We start from the raw sequence: 22,989 nt of genomic DNA on the forward strand, positions 1-22,989 counted from the left end.
TGATAAGTGCATTCAACTCACAGACTTGAACGTTCCTTTTGATAGAACTCTTTTGAAACACTCCTTTTGTAGAATTTGCAAGTGTTTATTTGGAGCGCTTTGAGGCCTCAGCTGGAAAAGGAAATATCTTCACGTAAGAACTAGACAGAAGCATTCTCAGAAACTTCTTTCCGATGAGTGCATTCAACACACAGACTTGAACCTTGCTTTTGAAAGAGCAGCTTTGAAACACTCTTTTCGTAGAATCTGCAAGTGGATATTTGGAGCGCTTTGAGGCCTATGCTGGGAAATGAAATCTCTTCACCTAAAAACTAGACAGAAGCATTCTGAGAAACTTCTGTGTGATGAGTGCATTCAACTCACAGACTTGAACGTTCCGTTTGATAGAACAGTTTTGAAACACTCCTTTTGCAGAATCTGCAAGTGTTTATTCGGAGCACCTTGAGGCCTATGTTGGAAAAGGAAATATCTTCACATAAAAACTAGAGAGAAGGATTCTCAGAAACTTCTTTGTGATGAGTTCACTCAACTCACAGTGTTGAACCTACCAATTGATAGAGAAGTTTGGAAACACTCTTTTTGTAGAATCTGCAAGGGGATATTTGGAGCCGTTTGAGGCCTATGCTGGAAAAGGAAATATCTTCACATAAAAACTGAACAGAAGCATTCTCAGAAACTTCTTTGTGTTGAGTGCATTCAACTCACAGACTTGAACTTACTTATAGAAAGAGCAGTTTTGAAACACTCCTTTTGTAGAATCTGCAAGTGTTTATTTGGAGCACTTTGAGGCCTATGTTGGAAAAGGAAAGATCTTCATATAGAAACTAGACGGAAGCATTCTCAGAAACTTCTTTGTGATGAGTGCATTCAACTCACAGAATTGAAGCTTCCTTTCGAAAGAGCAGTTTGGAAACACTCTTCTTATAGAATCTGCAAGTTGATATTTGGAGCGCTTTGTGGCCTATGCTGGGAAATGAAATCTCTTCACCTAAAAACTAGACGGAAGCATTCTGAGAATCTTCTTTGTGATGAGTGCATTCAACTCACAGACTTCAACGTTCCTTTTGATAGAACAGTTTTGAAACACTCCTTTTGTAGAATCTGCAAGTGTTCATTCGGAACACCTTGAGGCCTATGTTGGAAAAGGAAATATCTTCACATAAAAACTAGAGAGAAGGATTCTCAGAAACTTCTTTGTGATGAGTTCATTCAACTCACAGAGTTGAACCTACCAATTGATAGAGAAGTTTGGAAACACTCTTTTTGTAGAATCTGCAAGGGGATATTTGGAGCCGTTTGAGGCCTATGCTGGAAAAGGAAATATCTTCACATAAAAACTGAACAGAAGCATTCTCAGAAACTTCTTTGTGTTGAGTGCATTCAACTCACAGACTTGAACTTACCTATAGAAAGAGCAGTTTTGAAACACTCTTTTGGTAAAATCTGCAAGTGGTTATTTGGAGCACTTCGAGGCCTGTGCTGGGATATGGAATATCCTCACCTAAAAACTACAGAGAAGCATTCTCAGAAAGTTCTTCAGGATGCATTCATTCAACTCACAGAGTTGAACCTTCCTTTTGATAGAAGAGTTTTGAAACTCTCTTTTTGTAGAATCTGCAAGAGGATATTTGGAGCGTTTTGAGGCCTATGCTGGAAAAGGAAATATCTTCACATAAAAACTAGACAGAAGCATTCTCAGAAACTTCTGTGTGATGAGTGCATTCAACTCACAGACTTGAACGTTCCTCTCGAAAGAGCAGTTTTGAAACACTCCTTTTGTAGAATCTGCAAGTGTTTATTTGGAGCGCTTTGAGGCCTATGTTGGAAAAGGAAATATCTTCACATAAAAACTAGACAGAAGCATTCTCAGAAACTTCTTTGTGATGAGTGCACTCTACTCACAGTGTTGCAGCTTGCTTTTGATAGAGCAGTTTTGAAACACTCTTTTGGTAGAATCTGCAAGTGGATACTTGGAGCGCTTTGAGGCCTATGCTGGAAAAGGAAATGTCTTCACATAAAAACTAGACAGAAGCATTCCAGGAAACTTCTGTATGATAAGTGCATTCAACTCACAGACTTGAACGTTCCTTTTTGATAGAACTCTTTTGAAACACTCCTTTTGTAGAATTTGCAAGTGTTTATTTGGAGCGCTTTGAGGCCTCAGCTGGAAAAGGAAATATCTTCACGTAAGAACTAGACAGAAGCATTCTCAGAAACTTCTTTCCGATGAGTGCATTCAACACACAGACTTGAACCTTGCTTTTGAAAGAGCAGCTTTGAAACACTCTTTTCGTAGAATCTGCAAGTGGATATTTGGAGCGCTTTGAGGCCTATGCTGGGAAATGAAACTTCTTCACCTAAAAACTAGACAGAAGCATTCTGAGAAACTTCTGTGTGATGAGTGCATTCAACTCACAGACTTGAACGTTCCCTTTGATAGAACAGTTTTGAAACACTCCTTTTGTAGAATCTGCAAGTGTTTATTTGGAGCACTTTGATGCCTATGTTGGAAAAGGAAAGATCTTCATATAGAAACTAGACGGAAGCATTCTCAGAAACTTCTTTGTGATGAGTGCATTCAACTCACAGAATTGAAGCTTCCTTTCGAAAGAGCAGTTTGGAAACACTCTTCTTATAGAATCTGCAAGTGGATATTTGGAGCGCTTTGTGGCCTATGCTGGGAAATGAAATCTCTTCACCTAAAAACTAGACGGAAGCATTCTGAGAATCTTCTTTGTGATGAGTGCATTCAACTCACAGACTGCAACGTTCCTTTTGATAGAACAGTTTTGAAACACTCCTTTTGTAGAATCTGCAAGTGTTTATTCGGAGCACCTTGAGGCCTATGTTGGAAAAGGAAATATCTTCACATAAAAACTAGAGAGAAGGATTCTCAGAAACTTCTTTGTGATGAGTTCATTCAACTCACAGAGTTGAACCTACCAATTGATAGAGAAGTTTGGAAACACTCTTTTTGTAGAATCTGCAAGGGGATATTTGGAGCCGTTTGAGGCCTATGCTGGAAAAGGAAATATCTTCACATAAAAACTGAACAGAAGCATTCTCAGAAACTTCTTTGTGTTGAGTGCATTCAACTCACAGACTTGAACTTACCTATAGAAAGAGCAGTTTTGAAACACTCTTTTGGTAAAATCTGCAAGTGGTTATTTGGAGCACTTCGAGGCCTGTGCTGGGATATGGAATATCCTCACCTAAAAACTACAGAGAAGTATTCTCAGAAAGTTCTTCAGGATGCATTCATTCAACTCACAGAGCTGAACCTTCCTTTTGATAGAAGAGTTTTGAAACACTCTTTTTGTAGAATCTGCAAGAGGATATTTGGAGCGTTTTGAGGCCTATGCTGGAAAAGGAAATATCTTCACATAAAAACTAGACAGAAGCATTCTCAGAAACTTCTGTGTGATGAGTGCATTCAACTCACAGACTTGAACGTTCCTCTCGTAAGAGCAGTTTTGAAACACTCCTTTTGTAGAATCTGCAAGTGTTTATTTGGAGCGCTTTGAGGCCTATGTTGGAAAAGGAAATATCTTCACATAAAAACTAGACAGAAGCATTCTCAGAAACTTCTTTGTGATGAGTGCACTCTACTCACAGTGTTGCAGCTTGCTTTTGATAGAGCAGTTTTGAAACACTCTTTTGGTAGAATCTGCAAGTGGATACTTGGAGCGCTTTGAGGCCTATGCTGGAAAAGGAAATGTCTTCACATAAAAACTAGACAGAAGCATTCCAGGAAACTTCTGTATGATAAGTGCATTCAACTCACAGACTTGAACGTTCCTTTTGATAGAACTCTTTTGAAACACTCCTTTTGTAGAATTTGCAAGTGTTTATTGGGAGCGCTTTGAGGCCTCAGCTGGAAAAGGAAATATCTTCACGTAAGAACTAGACAGAAGCATTCTCAGAAACTTCTTTCTGATGAGTGCATTCAACACACAGACTTGAACCTTGCTTTTGAAAGAGCAGCTTTGAAACACTCTTTTCGTAGAATCTGCAAGTGGATATTTGGAGCGCTTTGAGGCCTATGCTGGGAAATGAAATCTCTTCACCTAAAAACTAGACAGAAGCATTCTGAGAAACTTCTGTGTGATGAGTGCATTCAACTCACAGACTTGAACGTTCCCTTTGATAGAACAGTTTTGAAACACTCCTTTTGTAGAATCTGCAAGTGTTTATTCGGAGCACCTTGAGGCCTATGCTGGAAAAGGAAATATCTTCACATAAAAACTGAACAGAAGCATTCTGAGAAACTTCTTTGTGTTGAGTGCATTCAACTCACAGACTTGAACTTACCTACAGAAAGAGCAGTTTTGAAACACTCTTTTGGTAAAATCTGCAAGTGGTTATTTGGAGCACTTCGAGGCCTGTGCTGGGATATGAAATATCTTCACCTAAAAACTACAGAGAAGCATTCTTAGAAAGTTCTTCATGATGCATTCATTTAACTCACAGAGTGGAACCTTCCTTTTGATAGAACAGATTTGAAACACTCTTTTTGTAGAATCTGCAAGAGGATATTTGGAGTGTTTTGAGGCCTATGCTGGAAATGGAAATATCGTCACATAAAAACTAGACAGAAGCATTCTCAGAAACTTCTGTGTGATGAGTGCATTCAACTCACAGACCTGAAAGTTCCTCTCAAAAGAGCAGTTTTGAAACACTCCTTTTGTAGAATCTGCAAGTGTTTATTTGGAGCTCTTTGAGGCCTATGTTGGAAAAAGAAATATCTTCACATAAAAACTGGACAGAAGCATTCTCAGAAACTACTTTGTGATGAGTGCATTCTACTCACAGTGTTGAAGCTTGCTTTTGATAGAGCAGTTTTGAAACACTCTTTTGGTAGAATCTGCAAGTGGATATTTGGAGCGCTTTGAGGCCTATGCTGGAAAAGGAAATGTCTTCACATAAAAACTAGACAGAAGCATTCCAGGAAACTTCTGTATGATAAGTGCATTCAACTCACAGACTTGAACGTTCCTTTTGATAGAACTCTTTTGAAACACTCCTTTTGTAGAATTTGCAAGTGTTTATTTGGAGCGCTTTGAGGCCTCAGCTGGAAAAGGAAATATCTTCACGTAAGAACTAGACAGAAGCATTCTCAGAAACTTCTTTCCGATGAGTGCATTCAACACACAGACTTGAACCTTGCTTTTGAAAGAGCAGCTTTGAAACACTCTTTTCGTAGAATCTGCAAGTGGATATTTGGAGCGCTTTGAGGCCTATGCTGGGAAATGAAATCTCTTCACCTAAAAACTAGACAGAAGCATTCTGAGAAACTTCTGTGTGATGAGTGCATTCCACTCACAGACTTGAACGTTCCATTTGATAGAACAGTTTTGAAACACTCCTTTTGAAGAATCTGCAAGTGTTTATTCGGAGCACCTTGAGGCCTATGCTGGAATAGGAAATATCTTCACATAAAAACTGAACAGAAGCATTCTGAGAAACTTCTTTGTGTTGAGTGCATTCAACTCACAGACTTGAACTTACCCACAGAAAGAGCAGTTTTGAAACACTCTTTCGGTAAAATCTGCAAGTGGTTATTTGGAGCACTTCGAGGCCTGTGCTGGGATATGGAATATCTTCACCTAAAAACTACAGAGAAGCATTCCTAGAAAGTTCTTCATGATGCATTCATTTAACTCACAGAGTGGAACCTTCCTTTTGATAGAACAGATTTGAAACACTCTTTTTGTAGAATCTGCAAGAGGATATTTGGAGTGTTTTGAGGCCAATGCTGGAAATGGAAATATCGTCACATAAAAACTAGACAGAAGCATTCTCAGAAACTTCTGTGTGATGAGTGCATTCAACTCACAGACTTGAACGTTCCTCTCAAAAGAGTAGTTTTGAAACACTCCTTTTGTAGAATCTGCAAGTGTTTATTTGGAGCGCTTTGAGGCCTATGTTGGGAAAAGAAATATCTTCACATAAAAACTGGACAGAAGCATTCTCAGAAACTTCTTTGTGATGAGTGCATTCTACTCACAGTGTTGAAGCTTGCTTTTGATAGAGCAGTTTTGAAACACTCTTTTGGTAGAATCTGCAAGTGGATACTTGGAGCGCTTTGAGGCCTATGCTGGAAAAGGAAATGTCTTCACATAAAAACTAGACAGAAGCATTCCAGGAAACTTCTGTATGATAAGTGCATTCAACTCACAGACTTGAACGTTCCTTTTGATAGAACTCTTTTGAAACACTCCTTTTGTAGAATTTGCAAGTGTTTATTGGGAGCGCTTTGAGGCCTCAGCTGGAAAAGGAAATATCTTCACGTAAGAACTAGACAGAAGCATTCTCAGAAACTTCTTTCCGATGAGTGCATTCAACACACAGACTTGAACCTTGCTTTTGAAAGAGCAGCTTTGAAACACTCTTTTCGTAGAATCTGCAAGTGGATATTTGTAGCGCTTTGAGGGCTATGCTGGGAAATGAAATCTCTTCACCTAAAAACTAGACAGAAGCATTCTGAGAAACTTCTGTGTGATGAGTGCATTCAACTCACAGACTTGAACGTTCCCTTTGATAGAACAGTTTTGAAACACTCCTTTTGTAGAATCTGCAAGTGTTTATTCGGAGCACCTTGAGGCCTATGTTGGAAAAGGAAATATCTTCACATAAAAACTAGAGAGAAGGATTCTCAGAAACTTCTTTGTGATGAGTTCATTCAACTCACGGTGTTGAACCTACCAATTGATAGATAAGTTTGGAAACACTCTTTTTGTAGAATCTGCAAGGGGATATTTGGAGCCGTTTGAGGCCTATGCTGGAAAAGGAAATATCTTCACATAAAAACTGAACAGAAGCATTCTCAGAAACTTCTTTGTGTTGAGTGCATTCAACTCGCAGACTTGAACTTACCTATAGAAAGAGCAGTTTTGAAACACTCCTTTTGTAGAATCTGCAAGTGTTTATTTGGAGCACTTTGAGGCCTATGTTGGAAAAGGAAAGATCTTCATATAGAAACTAGACGGAAGCATTCTCAGAAACTTCTTTGTGATGAGTGCATTCAACTCACAGAATTGAAGCTTCCTTTCGAAAGAGCAGTTTGGAAACACTCTTCTTATAGAATCTGCAAGTGGATATTTGGAGCGCTTTGAGGCCTATGCTGGAAAAGGAAATGTCTTCACATAAAAACTAGACAGAAGCATTCCAGGAAACTTCTGTATGATAAGTGCATTCAACTCACAGACTTGAACGTTCCTTTTGATAGAACTCTTTTGAAACACTCCTTTTGTAGAATTTGCAAGTGTTTATTGGGAGCGCTTTGAGGCCTCAGCTGGAAAAGGAAATATCTTCACGTAAGAACTAGACAGAAGCATTCTCAGAAACTTCTTTCTGATGAGTGCATTCAACACACAGACTTGAACCTTGCTTTTGAAAGAGCAGCTTTGAAACACTCTTTTCGTAGAATCTGCAAGTGGATATTTGGAGCGCTTTGAGGCCTATGCTGGGAAATGAAATCTCTTCACCTAAAAACTAGACAGAAGCATTCTGAGAAACTTCTGTGTGATGAGTGCATTCAACTCACAGACTTGAACGTTCCCTTTGATAGAACAGTTTTGAAACACTCCTTTTGTAGAATCTGCAAGTGTTTATTCGGAGCACCTTGAGGCCTATGCTGGAAAAGGAAATATCTTCACATAAAAACTGAACAGAAGCATTCTGAGAAACTTCTTTGTGTTGAGTGCATTCAACTCACAGACTTTTACTTACCTACAGAAAGAGCAGTTTTGAAACACTCTTTTGGTAAAATCTGCAAGTGGTTATTTGGAGCACTTCGAGGCCTGTGCTGGGATATGGAATATCTTCACCTAAAAACTACAGAGAAGCATTCTTAGAAAGTTCTTCATGATGCATTCATTTAACTCACAGAGTGGAACCTTCCTTTTGATAGAACAGATTTGAAACACTCTTTTTGTAGAATCTGCAAGAAGATATTTGGAGTGTTTTGAGGCCTATGCTGGAAATGGAAATATCTTCACATAAAAACTAGACAGAAGCATTCTCAGAAACTTCTGTGTGATGAGTGCATTCAACTCACAGACTTGAACGTTCCTCTCAAAAGAGCAGTTTTGAAACACTCCTTTTGTAGAATCTGCAAGTGTTTATTTGGAGCTCTTTGAGGCCTATGTTGGAAAAAGAAATATCTTCACATAAAAACTGGACAGAAGCATTCTCAGAAACTTCTTTGTGATGAGTGCATTCTACTCACAGTGTTGAAGCTTGCTTTTGATAGAGCAGTTTTGAAACACTCTTTTGGTAGAATCTGCAAGTGGATATTTGGAGCGCTTTGAGGCCTATGCTGGAAAAGGAAATGTCTTCACAGAAAAACTAGACAGAAGCATTCCAGGAAACTTCTGTATGATAAGTGCATTCAACTCACAGACTTGAACGTTCCTTTTGATAGAACTCTTTTGAAACACTCCTTTTGTAGAATTTGCAAGTGTTTATTTGGAGCGCTTTGAGGCCTCAGCTGGAAAAGGAAATATCTTCACGTAAGAACTAGACAGAAGCATTCTCAGAAACTTCTTTCCGATGAGTGCATTCAACACACAGACTTGAACCTTGCTTTTGAAAGAGCAGCTTTGAAACACTCTTTTCGTAGAATCTGCAAGTGGATATTTGGAGCGCTTTGAGGCCTATGCTGGGAAATGAAATCTCTTCACCTAAAAACTAGACAGAAGCATTCTGAGAAACTTCTGTGTGATGAGTGCATTCAACTCACAGACTTGAACGTTCCCTTTGATAGAACAGTTTTGAAACACTCCTTTTGTAGAATCTGCAAGTGTTTATTCGGAGCACCTTGAGGCCTATGTTGGAAAAGGAAATATCTTCACATAAAAACTAGAGAGAAGGATTCTCAGAAACTTCTTTGTGATGAGTTCATTCAACTCACAGTGTTGAACCTACCAATTGATAGAGAAGTTTGGAAACACTCTTTTTGTAAAATCTGCAAGGGGATATTTGGAGCCGTTTGAGGCCTATGCTGGAAAAGGAAATATCTTCACATAAAAACTGAACAGAAGCATTCTCAGAAACTTCTTTGTGTTGAGTGCATTCAACTCGCAGACTTGAACTTACCTATAGAAAGAGCAGTTTTGAAACACTCCTTTTGTAGAATCTGCAAGTGTTTATTTGGAGCACTTTGAGGCCTATGTTGGAAAAGGAATGATCTTCATATAGAAACTAGACGGAAGCATTCTCAGAAACTTCTTTGTGATGAGTGCATTCAACTCACAGAATTGAAGCTTCCTTTTGAAAGAGCAGTTTGGAAACACTCTTCTTATAGAATCTGCAAGTGGATATTTGGAGCGCTTTGTGGCCTATGCTGGGAAATGAAATCCCTTCACCTAAAAACTAGACGGAAGCATTCTGAGAACCTTCTTTGTGATGAGTGCATTCAACTCACAGACTTAAACGTTCCTTTTGATAGAACAGTTTTGAAACACTCCTTTTGTAGAATCTGCAAGTGTTTATTCGGAGCACCTTGTGGCCTATGTTGGAAAAGGAAATATCTTCACATAAAAACTAGAGAGTAGGATTCTCAGAAACTTCTTTGTGATGAGTTCATTCAACTCACAGAGTTGAACCTACCAATTGATAGAGAAGTTTGGAAACACTCTTTTTGTAGAATCTGCAAGTGGATATTTGGAGCCGTTTGAGGCCTATGCTGGAGAAGGAAATATCTTCACATAAAAACTGAACAGAAGCATTCTGAGAAACTTCTTTGTGTTGAGTGCATTCAACTCACAGACTTGAACTTACCTATAGAAAGAGCAGTTTTGAAACACTCTTTTGGGAAAATCTGCAAGTGGTTATTTGGAGCACTTCGAGGCCTGTGCTGGGATATGGAATACCTTCACCTAAAAACTACAGAGAAGCATTCTCAGAAAGTTCTTCAGGATGCATTCATTCAACTCACAGAGTTGAACCTTCCTTTTGATAGAAGAGTTTTGAAACACTCTTTTTGTAGAATCTGCAAGAGGATATTTGGAGCGTTTTGAGGCCTATGCTGGAAAAGGAAATATCTTCACATAAAAACTAGACAGAAGCATTCTCATAAACTTCTGTGTGATGAGTGCATTCAACTCACAGACTTGAACGTTCCTCTCGAAAGAGCAGTTTTGAAACACTCCTTTTGTAGAATCTGCAAGTGTTTATTTGGAGCGCTTTGAGGCCTATGTTGGAAAAGGAAATATCTTCACATAAAAACTAGACAGAAGCATTCTCAGAAACTTCTTTCGATGAGTGCACTCTACTCACAGTGTTGAAGCTTGCTTTTGATAGAGCAGTTTTGAAACACTCTTTTGGTAGAATCTGCAAGTGGATACTTGGAGCGCTTTGAGGCCTATGCTGGAAAAGGAAATGTCTTCACATAAAAACTAGACAGAAGCATTCCAGGAAACTTCTGTATGATAAGTGCATTCAACTCACAGACTTGAACGTTCCTTTTGATAAAACTCTTTTGAAACACTCCTTTTGTAGAATTTGCAAGTGTTTATTGGGAGCGCTTTGAGGCCTCAGCTGGAAAAGGAAATATCTTCACGTAAGAACTAGACAGAAGCATTCTCAGAAACTTCTTTCTGATGAGTGCATTCAACACACAGACTTGAACCTTGCTTTTGAAAGAGCAGCTTTGAAACACTCTTTTCGTAGAATCTGCAAGTGGATATTTGGAGCGCTTTGAGGCCTATGCTGGGAAACGAAATCTCTTCACCTAAAAACTAGACAGAAGCATTCTGAGAAACTTCTGCGTGATGAGTGCATTCAACTCACAGACTTGAACGTTCCCTTTGATAGAACAGTTTTGAAACACTCCTTTTGTAGAATCTGCAAGTGTTTATTCAGAGCACCTTGAGGCCTCTGCTGGAAAAGGAAATATCTTCACATAAAAACTGAACAGAAGCATTCTCAGAAACTTCTTTGTGTTGAGTGCATTCAACTCACAGACTTGAACTTACCTACAGAAAGAGCAGTTTTGAAACACTCTTTTGGTAAAATCTGCAAGTGGTTATTTGGAGCACTTCGAGGCCTGTGCTGGGATATGGAATATCCTCACCTAAAAACTACAGAGAAGCATTCTCAGAAAGTTCTTCAGGATGCATTCATTCAACTCACAGAGTTGAACCTTCCTTTTGATAGAAGAGTTTTGAAACACTCTTTTTGTAGAATCTGCAAGAGGATATTTGGAGCGTTTTGAGGCCTATGCTGGAAAAGGAAATATCTTCACATAAAAACTAGACAGAAGCATTCTCAGAAACTTCTGTGTGATGAGTGCATTCAACTCACAGACTTGAACGTTCCTCTTGAAAGAGCAGTTTTGAAACACTCCTTTTGTAGAATCTGCAAGTGTTTATTTGGAGCGCTTTGAGGCCTATGTTGGAAAAGGAAATATCTTCACATAAAAACTAGACAGAAGCATTCTCAGAAACTTCTTTGTGATGAGTGCACTCTACTCACAGTGTTGCAGCTTGCTTTTGATAGAGCAGTTTTGAAACACTCTTTTGGTAGAATCTGCAAGTGGATACTTGGAGCGCTTTGAGGCCTATGCTGGAAAAGGAAATGTCTTCACATAAAAACTAGACAGAAGCATTCCAGGAAACTTCTGTATGATAAGTGCATTCAACTCACAGACTTGAACGTTCCTTTTGATAGAACTCTTTTGAAACACTCCTTTTGTAGAATTTGCAAGTGTTTATTGGGAGCGCTTTGAGGCCTCAGCCTGAAAAGGAAATATCTTCACGTAAGAACTAGACAGAAGCATTCTCAGAAACTTCTTTCCGATGAGTGCATTCAACACACAGACTTGAACCTTGCTTTTGAAAGAGCAGCTTTGAAACACTCTTTTCGTAGAATCTGCAAGTGGATATTTGGAGCGCTTTGAGGCCTATGCTGGGAAATGAAATCTCTTCACCTAAAAACTAGACAGAAGCATTCTGAGAAACTTCTGTGTGATGAGTGCATTCAACTCACAGACTTGAACGTTCCCTTTGATAGAACAGTTTTGAAACACTCCTTTTGTAGAATCTGCAAGTGTTTATTCGGAGCACCTTGAGGCCTATGCTGGAAAAGGAAATATCTTCACATAAAAACTGAACAGAAGCATTCTGAGAAACTTCTTTGTGTTGAGTGCATTCAACTCACAGACTTGAACTTACCTACAGAAAGAGCAGTTTTGAAACACTCTTTTGGTAAAATCTGCAAGTGGTTATTTGGAGCACTTCGAGGCCTGTGCTGGGATATGGAATATCTTCACCTAAAAACTACAGAGAAGCATTCTTAGAAAGTTCTTCATGATGCATTCATTTAACTCACAGAGTGGAACCTTCCTTTTGATAGAACAGATTTGAAACACTCTTTTTGTAGAATCTGCAAGAGGATATTTGGAGTGTTTTGAGGCCTATGCTGGAAATGGAAATATCGTCACATAAAAACTAGACAGAAGCATTCTCAGAAACTTCTGTGTGATGAGTGCATTCAACTCACAGACTTGAACGTTCCTCTCAAAAGAGCAGTTTTGAAACACTCCTTTTGTAGAATCTGCAAGTGTTTATTTGGATCTCTTTGAGGCCTATGTTGGAAAAAGAAATATCTTCACATAAAAACTGGACAGAAGCATTCTCAGAAACTTCTTTGTGATGAGTGCATTCTACTCACAGTGTTGAAGCTTGCTTTTGATAGAGCAGTTTTGAAACACTCTTTTGGTAGAATCTGCAAGTGGATATTTGGAGCGCTTTGAGGCCTATGCTGGAAAAGGAAATGTCTTCACATAAAAACTAGACAGAAGCATTCCAGGAAACTTCTGTATGATAAGTGCATTCAACTCACAGACTTGAACGTTCCTTTTGATAGAACTCTTTTGAAACACTCCTTTTGTAGAATTTGCAAGTGTTTATTTGGAGCGCTTTGAGGCCTCAGCTGGAAAAGGAAATATCTTCACGTAAGAAGTAGACAGAAGCATTCTCAGAAACTTCTTTCCGATGAGTGCATTCAACACACAGACTTGAAACTTGCTTTTGAAAGAGCAGCTTTGAAACACTCTTTTCGTAGAATCTGCAAGTGGATATTTGGAGCGCTTTGAGGCCTATGCTGGGAAATGAAATCTCTTCACCTAAAAACTAGACAGAAGCATTCTGAGAAACTTCTGAGTGATGAGTGCATTCAACTCACAGACTTGAACGTTCCCTTTGATAGAACAGTTTTGAAACACTCCTTTTGTAGAATCTGCAAGTGTTTATTCGGAGCACCTTGAGGCCTATGTTGGAAAAGGAAATATCTTCACATAAAAACTAGAGAGAAGGATTCTCAGAAACTTCTTTGTGATGAGTTCATTCAACTCACAGTGTTGAACCTACCAATTGATAGAGTAGTTTGGAAACACTCTTTTTGTAGAATCTGCAAGGGGATATTTGGAGCCGTTTGAGGCCTATGCTGGAAAAGGAAATATCTTCACATAAAAACTGAACAGAAGCATTCTCAGAAACTTCTTTGTGTTGAGTGCATTCAACTCGCAGACATGAACTTACCTATAGAAAGAGCAGTTTTGAAACACTCCTTTTGTAGAATCTGCAAGTGTTTATTTGGAGCACTTTGAGGCCTATGTTGGAAAAGGAAAGATCTTCATATAGAAACTAGACGGAAGCATTCTCAGAAACTTCTTTGTGATGAGTGCATTCAACTCACAGAATTGAAGATTCCTTTCGAAAGAGCAGTTTGGAAACACTCTTCTTATAGAATCTGCAAGTGGATATTTGGAGCGCTTTGTGGCCTATGCTGGGAAATGAAATCCCTTCACCTAAAAACTAGACGGAAGCATTCTGAGAATCTTCTTTGTGATGAGTGCATTCAACTCACAGACTTGAACGTTCCTCTTGAAAGAGCAGTTTTGAAACACTCCTTTTGTAGAATCTGCAAGTGTTTATTTGGAGCGCTTTGAGGCCTATGTTGGAAAAGGAAATATCTTCACATAAAAACTAGACAGAAGCATTCTCAGAAACTTCTTTGTGATGAGTGCACTCTACTCACAGTGTTGCAGCTTGCTTTTGATAGAGCAGTTTTGAAACACTCTTTTGGTAGAATCTGCAAGTGGATACTTGGAGCGCTTTGAGGCCTATGCTGGAAAAGGAAATGTCTTCACATAAAAACTAGACAGAAGCATTCCAGGAAACTTCTGTATGATAAGTGCATTCAACTCACAGACTTGAACGTTCCTTTTGATAGAACTCTTTTGAAACACTCCATTTGTAGAATTTGCAAGTGTTTATTGGGAGCGCTTTGAGGCCTCAGCTGGAAAAGGAAATATCTTCACGTAAGAACTAGACAGAAGCATTCTCAGAAACTTCTTTCCGATGAGTGCATTCAACACACAGACTTGAACCTTGCTTTTGAAAGAGCAGCTTTGAAACACTCTTTTCGTAGAATCTGCAAGTGGATATTTGGAGCGCTTTGAGGCCTATGCTGGGAAATGAAATCTCTTCACCTAAAAACTAGACAGAAGCATTCTGAGAAACTTCTGTGTGATGAGTGCATTCAACTCACAGACTTGAACGTTCCCTTTGATAGAACAGTTTTGAAACACTCCTTTTGTAGAATCTGCAAGTGTTTATTCGGAGCACCTTGAGGCCTATGCTGGAAAAGGAAATATCTTCACATAAAAACTGAACAGAAGCATTCTGAGAAACTTCTTTGTGTTGAGTGCATTCAACTCACAGACTTGAACTTACCTACAGAAAGAGCAGTTTTGAAACACTCTTTTGGTAAAATCTGCAAGTGGTTATTTGGAGCACTTCGAGGCCTGTGCTGGGATATGGAATATCTTCACCTAAAAACTACAGAGAAGCATTCTTAGAAAGTTCTTCATGATGCATTCATTTAACTCACAGAGTGGAACCTTCCTTTTGATAGAACAGATTTGAAACACTCTTTTTGTAGAATCTGCAAGAGGATATTTGGAGTGTTTTGAGGCCTATGCTGGAAATGGAAATATCGTCACATAAAAACTAGACAGAAGCATTCTCAGAAACTTCTGTGTGATGAGTGCATTCAACTCACAGACTTGAACGTTCCTCTCAAAAGAGCAGTTTTGAAACACTCCTTTTGTAGAATCTGCAAGTGTTTATTTGGATCTCTTTGAGGCCTATGTTGGAAAAAGAAATATCTTCACATAAAAACTGGACAGAAGCATTCTCAGAAACTTCTTTGTGATGAGTGCATTCTACTCACAGTGTTGAAGCTTGCTTTTGATAGAGCAGTTTTGAAACACTCCTTTTGTAGAATCTGCAAGTGTTTATTCGGAGCACCTTGAGGCCTATGTTGGAAAAGGAAATATCTTCACATAAAAACTAGAGAGAAGGATTCTCAGAAACTTCTTTGTGATGAGTTCATTCAACTCACAGTGTTGAACCTACCAATTGATAGAGAAGTTTGGAAACACTCTTTTTGTAAAATCTGCAAGGGGATATTTGGAGCCGTTTGAGGCCTATGCTGGAAAAGGAAATATCTTCACATAAAAACTGAACAGAAGCATTCTCAGAAACTTCTTTGTGTTGAGTGCATTCAACTCGCAGACTTGAACTTACCTATAGAAAGAGCAGTTTTGAAACACTCCTTTTGTAGAATCTGCAAGTGTTTATTTGGAGCACTTTGAGGCCTATGTTGGAAAAGGAATGATCTTCATATAGAAACTAGACGGAAGCATTCTCAGAAACTTCTTTGTGATGAGTGCATTCAACTCACAGAATTGAAGCTTCCTTTTGAAAGAGCAGTTTGGAAACACTCTTCTTATAGAATCTGCAAGTGGATATTTGGAGCGCTTTGTGGCCTATGCTGGGAAATGAAATCCCTTCACCTAAAAACTAGACGGAAGCATTCTGAGAACCTTCTTTGTGATGAGTGCATTCAACTCACAGACTTAAACGTTCCTTTTGATAGAACAGTTTTGAAACACTCCTTTTGTAGAATCTGCAAGTGTTTATTCGGAGCACCTTGTGGCCTATGTTGGAAAAGGAAATATCTTCACATAAAAACTAGAGAGTAGGATTCTCAGAAACTTCTTTGTGATGAGTTCATTCAACTCACAGAGTTGAACCTACCAATTGATAGAGAAGTTTGGAAACACTCTTTTTGTAGAATCTGCAAGTGGATATTTGGAGCCGTTTGAGGCCTATGCTGGAGAAGGAAATATCTTCACATAAAAACTGAACAGAAGCATTCTGAGAAACTTCTTTGTGTTGAGTGCATTCAACTCACAGACTTGAACTTACCTATAGAAAGAGCAGTTTTGAAACACTCTTTTGGGAAAATCTGCAAGTGGTTATTTGGAGCACTTCGAGGCCTGTGCTGGGATATGGAATACCTTCACCTAAAAACTACAGAGAAGCATTCTCAGAAAGTTCTTCAGGATGCATTCATTCAACTCACAGAGTTGAACCTTCCTTTTGATAGAAGAGTTTTGAAACACTCTTTTTGTAGAATCTGCAAGAGGATATTTGGAGCGTTTTGAGGCCTATGCTGGAAAAGGAAATATCTTCACATAAAAACTAGACAGAAGCATTCTCATAAACTTCTGTGTGATGAGTGCATTCAACTCACAGACTTGAACGTTCCTCTCGAAAGAGCAGTTTTGAAACACTCCTTTTGTAGAATCTGCAAGTGTTTATTTGGAGCGCTTTGAGGCCTATGTTGGAAAAGGAAATATCTTCACATAAAAACTAGACAGAAGCATTCTCAGAAACTTCTTTCGATGAGTGCACTCTACTCACAGTGTTGAAGCTTGCTTTTGATAGAGCAGTTTTGAAACACTCTTTTGGTAGAATCTGCAAGTGGATACTTGGAGCGCTTTGAGGCCTATGCTGGAAAAGGAAATGTCTTCACATAAAAACTAGACAGAAGCATTCCAGGAAACTTCTGTATGATAAGTGCATTCAACTCACAGACTTGAACGTTCCTTTTGATAAAACTCTTTTGAAACACTCCTTTTGTAGAATTTGCAAGTGTTTATTGGGAGCGCTTTGAGGCCTCAGCTGGAAAAGGAAATATCTTCACGTAAGAACTAGACAGAAGCATTCTCAGAAACTTCTTTCTGATGAGTGCATTCAACACACAGACTTGAACCTTGCTTTTGAAAGAGCAGCTTTGAAACACTCTTTTCGTAGAATCTGCAAGTGGATATTTGGAGCGCTTTGAGGCCTATGCTGGGAAACGAAATCTCTTCACCTAAAAACTAGACAGAAGCATTCTGAGAAACTTCTGCGTGATGAGTGCATTCAACTCACAGACTTGAACGTTCCCTTTGATAGAACAGTTTTGAAACACTCCTTTTGTAGAATCTGCAAGTGTTTATTCAGAGCACCTTGAGGCCTCTGCTGGAAAAGGAAATATCTTCACATAAAAACTGAACAGAAGCATTCTCAGAAACTTCTTTGTGTTGAGTGCATTCAACTCACAGACTTGAACTTACCTACAGAAAGAGCAGTTTTGAAACACTCTTTTGGTAAAATCTGCAAGTGGTTATTTGGAGCACTTCGAGGCCTGTGCTGGGATATGGAATATCCTCACCTAAAAACTACAGAGAAGCATTCTCAGAAAGTTCTTCAGGATGCATTCATTCAACTCACAGAGTTGAACCTTCCTTTTGATAGAAGAGTTTTGAAACACTCTTTTTGTAGAATCTGCAAGAGGATATTTGGAGCGTTTTGAGGCCTATGCTGGAAAAGGAAATATCTTCACATAAAAACTAGACAGAAGCATTCTCAGAAACTTCTGTGTGATGAGTGCATTCAACTCACAGACTTGAACGTTCCTCTTGAAAGAGCAGTTTTGAAACACTCCTTTTGTAGAATCTGCAAGTGTTTATTTGGAGCGCTTTGAGGCCTATGTTGGAAAAGGAAATATCTTCACATAAAAACTAGACAGAAGCATTCTCAGAAACTTCTTTGTGATGAGTGCACTCTACTCACAGTGTTGCAGCTTGCTTTTGATAGAGCAGTTTTGAAACACTCTTTTGGTAGAATCTGCAAGTGGATACTTGGAGCGCTTTGAGGCCTATGCTGGAAAAGGAAATGTCTTCACATAAAAACTAGACAGAAGCATTCCAGGAAACTTCTGTATGATAAGTGCATTCAACTCACAGACTTGAACGTTCCTTTTGATAGAACTCTTTTGAAACACTCCTTTTGTAGAATTTGCAAGTGTTTATTGGGAGCGCTTTGAGGCCTCAGCCTGAAAAGGAAATATCTTCACGTAAGAACTAGACAGAAGCATTCTCAGAAACTTCTTTCCGATGAGTGCATTCAACACACAGACTTGAACCTTGCTTTTGAAAGAGCAGCTTTGAAACACTCTTTTCGTAGAATCTGCAAGTGGATATTTGGAGCGCTTTGAGGCCTATGCTGGGAAATGAAATCTCTTCACCTAAAAACTAGACAGAAGCATTCTGAGAAACTTCTGTGTGATGAGTGCATTCAACTCACAGACTTGAACGTTCCCTTTGATAGAACAGTTTTGAAACACTCCTTTTGTAGAATCTGCAAGTGTTTATTCGGAGCACCTTGAGGCCTATGCTGGAAAAGGAAATATCTTCACATAAAAACTGAACAGAAGCATTCTGAGAAACTTCTTTGTGTTGAGTGCATTCAACTCACAGACTTGAACTTACCTACAGAAAGAGCAGTTTTGAAACACTCTTTTGGTAAAATCTGCAAGTGGTTATTTGGAGCACTTCGAGGCCTGTGCTGGGATATGGAATATCTTCACCTAAAAACTACAGAGAAGCATTCTTAGAAAGTTCTTCATGATGCATTCATTTAACTCACAGAGTGGAACCTTCCTTTTGATAGAACAGATTTGAAACACTCTTTTTGTAGAATCTGCAAGAGGATATTTGGAGTGTTTTGAGGCCTATGCTGGAAATGGAAATATCGTCACATAAAAACTAGACAGAAGCATTCTCAGAAACTTCTGTGTGATGAGTGCATTCAACTCACAGACTTGAACGTTCCTCTCAAAAGAGCAGTTTTGAAACACTCCTTTTGTAGAATCTGCAAGTGTTTATTTGGATCTCTTTGAGGCCTATGTTGGAAAAAGAAATATCTTCACATAAAAACTGGACAGAAGCATTCTCAGAAACTTCTTTGTGATGAGTGCATTCTACTCACAGTGTTGAAGCTTGCTTTTGATAGAGCAGTTTTGAAACACTCTTTTGGTAGAATCTGCAAGTGGATATTTGGAGCGCTTTGAGGCCTATGCTGGAAAAGGAAATGTCTTCACATAAAAACTAGACAGAAGCATTCCAGGAAACTTCTGTATGATAAGTGCATTCAACTCACAGACTTGAACGTTCCTTTTGATAGAACTCTTTTGAAACACTCCTTTTGTAGAATTTGCAAGTGTTTATTTGGAGCGCTTTGAGGCCTCAGCTGGAAAAGGAAATATCTTCACGTAAGAAGTAGACAGAAGCATTCTCAGAAACTTCTTTCCGATGAGTGCATTCAACACACAGACTTGAAACTTGCTTTTGAAAGAGCAGCTTTGAAACACTCTTTTCGTAGAATCTGCAAGTGGATATTTGGAGCGCTTTGAGGCCTATGCTGGGAAATGAAATCTCTTCACCTAAAAACTAGACAGAAGCATTCTGAGAAACTTCTGAGTGATGAGTGCATTCAACTCACAGACTTGAACGTTCCCTTTGATAGAACAGTTTTGAAACACTCCTTTTGTAGAATCTGCAAGTGTTTATTCGGAGCACCTTGAGGCCTATGTTGGAAAAGGAAATATCTTCACATAAAAACTAGAGAGAAGGATTCTCAGAAACTTCTTTGTGATGAGTTCATTCAACTCACAGTGTTGAACCTACCAATTGATAGAGTAGTTTGGAAACACTCTTTTTGTAGAATCTGCAAGGGGATATTTGGAGCCGTTTGAGGCCTATGCTGGAAAAGGAAATATCTTCACATAAAAACTGAACAGAAGCATTCTCAGAAACTTCTTTGTGTTGAGTGCATTCAACTCGCAGACATGAACTTACCTATAGAAAGAGCAGTTTTGAAACACTCCTTTTGTAGAATCTGCAAGTGTTTATTTGGAGCACTTTGAGGCCTATGTTGGAAAAGGAAAGATCTTCATATAGAAACTAGACGGAAGCATTCTCAGAAACTTCTTTGTGATGAGTGCATTCAACTCACAGAATTGAAGATTCCTTTCGAAAGAGCAGTTTGGAAACACTCTTCTTATAGAATCTGCAAGTGGATATTTGGAGCGCTTTGTGGCCTATGCTGGGAAATGAAATCCCTTCACCTAAAAACTAGACGGAAGCATTCTGAAAATCTTCTTTGTGATGAGTGCATTCAACTCACAGACTTGAACGTTCCTCTTGAAAGAGCAGTTTTGAAACACTCCTTTTGTAGAATCTGCAAGTGTTTATTTGGAGCGCTTTGAGGCCTATGTTGGAAAAGGAAATATCTTCACATAAAAACTAGACAGAAGCATTCTCAGAAACTTCTTTGTGATGAGTGCACTCTACTCACAGTGTTGCAGCTTGCTTTTGATAGAGCAGTTTTGAAACACTCTTTTGGTAGAATCTGCAAGTGGATACTTGGAGCGCTTTGAGGCCTATGCTGGAAAAGGAAATGTCTTCACATAAAAACTAGACAGAAGCATTCCAGGAAACTTCTGTATGATAAGTGCATTCAACTCACAGACTTGAACGTTCCTTTTGATAGAACTCTTTTGAAACACTCCATTTGTAGAATTTGCAAGTGTTTATTGGGAGCGCTTTGAGGCCTCAGCTGGAAAAGGAAATATCTTCACGTAAGAACTAGACAGAAGCATTCTCAGAAACTTCTTTCCGATGAGTGCATTCAACACACAGACTTGAACCTTGCTTTTGAAAGAGCAGCTTTGAAACACTCTTTTCGTAGAATCTGCAAGTGGATATTTGGAGCGCTTTGAGGCCTATGCTGGGAAATGAAATCTCTTCACCTAAAAACTAGACAGAAGCATTCTGAGAAACTTCTGTGTGATGAGTGCATTCAACTCACAGACTTGAACGTTCCCTTTGATAGAACAGTTTTGAAACACTCCTTTTGTAGAATCTGCAAGTGTTTATTCGGAGCACCTTGAGGCCTATGCTGGAAAAGGAAATATCTTCACATAAAAACTGAACAGAAGCATTCTGAGAAACTTCTTTGTGTTGAGTGCATTCAACTCACAGACTTGAACTTACCTACAGAAAGAGCAGTTTTGAAACACTCTTTTGGTAAAATCTGCAAGTGGTTATTTGGAGCACTTCGAGGCCTGTGCTGGGATATGGAATATCTTCACCTAAAAACTACAGAGAAGCATTCTTAGAAAGTTCTTCATGATGCATTCATTTAACTCACAGAGTGGAACCTTCCTTTTGATAGAACAGATTTGAAACACTCTTTTTGTAGAATCTGCAAGAGGATATTTGGAGTGTTTTGAGGCCTATGCTGGAAATGGAAATATCGTCACATAAAAACTAGACAGAAGCATTCTCAGAAACTTCTGTGTGATGAGTGCATTCAACTCACAGACTTGAACGTTCCTCTCAAAAGAGCAGTTTTGAAACACTCCTTTTGTAGAATCTGCAAGTGTTTATTTGGATCTCTTTGAGGCCTATGTTGGAAAAAGAAATATCTTCACATAAAAACTGGACAGAAGCATTCTCAGAAACTTCTTTGTGATGAGTGCATTCTACTCACAGTGTTGAAGCTTGCTTTTGATAGAGCAGTTTTGAAACACTCTTTTGGTAGAATCTGCAAGTGGATATTTGGAGCGCTTTGAGGCCTATGCTGGAAAAGGAAATGTCTTCACATAAAAACTAGACAGAAGCATTCCAGGAAACTTCTGTATGATAAGTGCATTCAACTCACAGACTTGAACGTTCCTTTTGATAGAACTCTTTTGAAACACTCCTTTTGTAGAATTTGCAAGTGTTTATTTGGAGCGCTTTGAGGCCTCAGCTGGAAAAGGAAATATCTTCACGTAAGAGGTAGACAGAAGCATTCTCAGAAACTTCTTTCCGATGAGTGCATTCAACACACAGACTTGAAACTTGCTTTTGAAAGAGCAGCTTTGAAACACTCTTTTCGTAGAATCTGCAAGTGGATATTTGGAGCGCTTTGAGGCCTATGCTGGGAAATGAAATCTCTTCACCTAAAAACTAGACAGAAGCATTCTGAGAAACTTCTGAGTGATGAGTGCATTCAACTCACAGACTTGAACGTTCCCTTTGATAGAACAGTTTTGAAACACTCCTTTTGTAGAATCTGCAAGTGTTTATTCGGAGCACCTTGAGGCCTATGTTGGAAAAGGAAATATCTTCACATAAAAACTAGAGAGAAGGATTCTCAGAAACTTCTTTGTGATGAGTTCATTCAACTCACAGTGTTGAACCTACCAATTGATAGAGTAGTTTGGAAACACTCTTTTTGTAGAATCTGCAAGGGGATATTTGGAGCCGTTTGAGGCCTATGCTGGAAAAGGAAATATCTTCACATAAAAACTGAACAGAAGCATTCTCAGAAACTTCTTTGTGTTGAGTGCATTCAACTCGCAGACATGAACTTACCTATAGAAAGAGCAGTTTTGAAACACTCCTTTTGTAGAATCTGCAAGTGTTTATTTGGAGCACTTTGAGGCCTATGTTGGAAAAGGAAAGATCTTCATATAGAAACTAGACGGAAGCATTCTCAGAAACTTCTTTGTGATGAGTGCATTCAACTCACAGAATTGAAGATTCCTTTCGAAAGAGCAGTTTGGAAACACTCTTCTTATAGAATCTGCAAGTGGATATTTGGAGCGCTTTGTGGCCTATGCTGGGAAATGAAATCCCTTCACCTAAAAACTAGACGGAAGCATTCTGAGAATCTTCTTTGTGATGAGTGCATTCAACTCACAGACTTGAACGTTCCTCTTGAAAGAGCAGTTTTGAAACACTCCTTTTGTAGAATC

This window comes from Pongo pygmaeus, chromosome 4 (genome assembly GCF_028885625.2).
Source record: "Pongo pygmaeus isolate AG05252 chromosome 4, NHGRI_mPonPyg2-v2.0_pri, whole genome shotgun sequence".
NCBI lineage: Eukaryota > Metazoa > Chordata > Mammalia > Primates > Hominidae > Pongo > Pongo pygmaeus.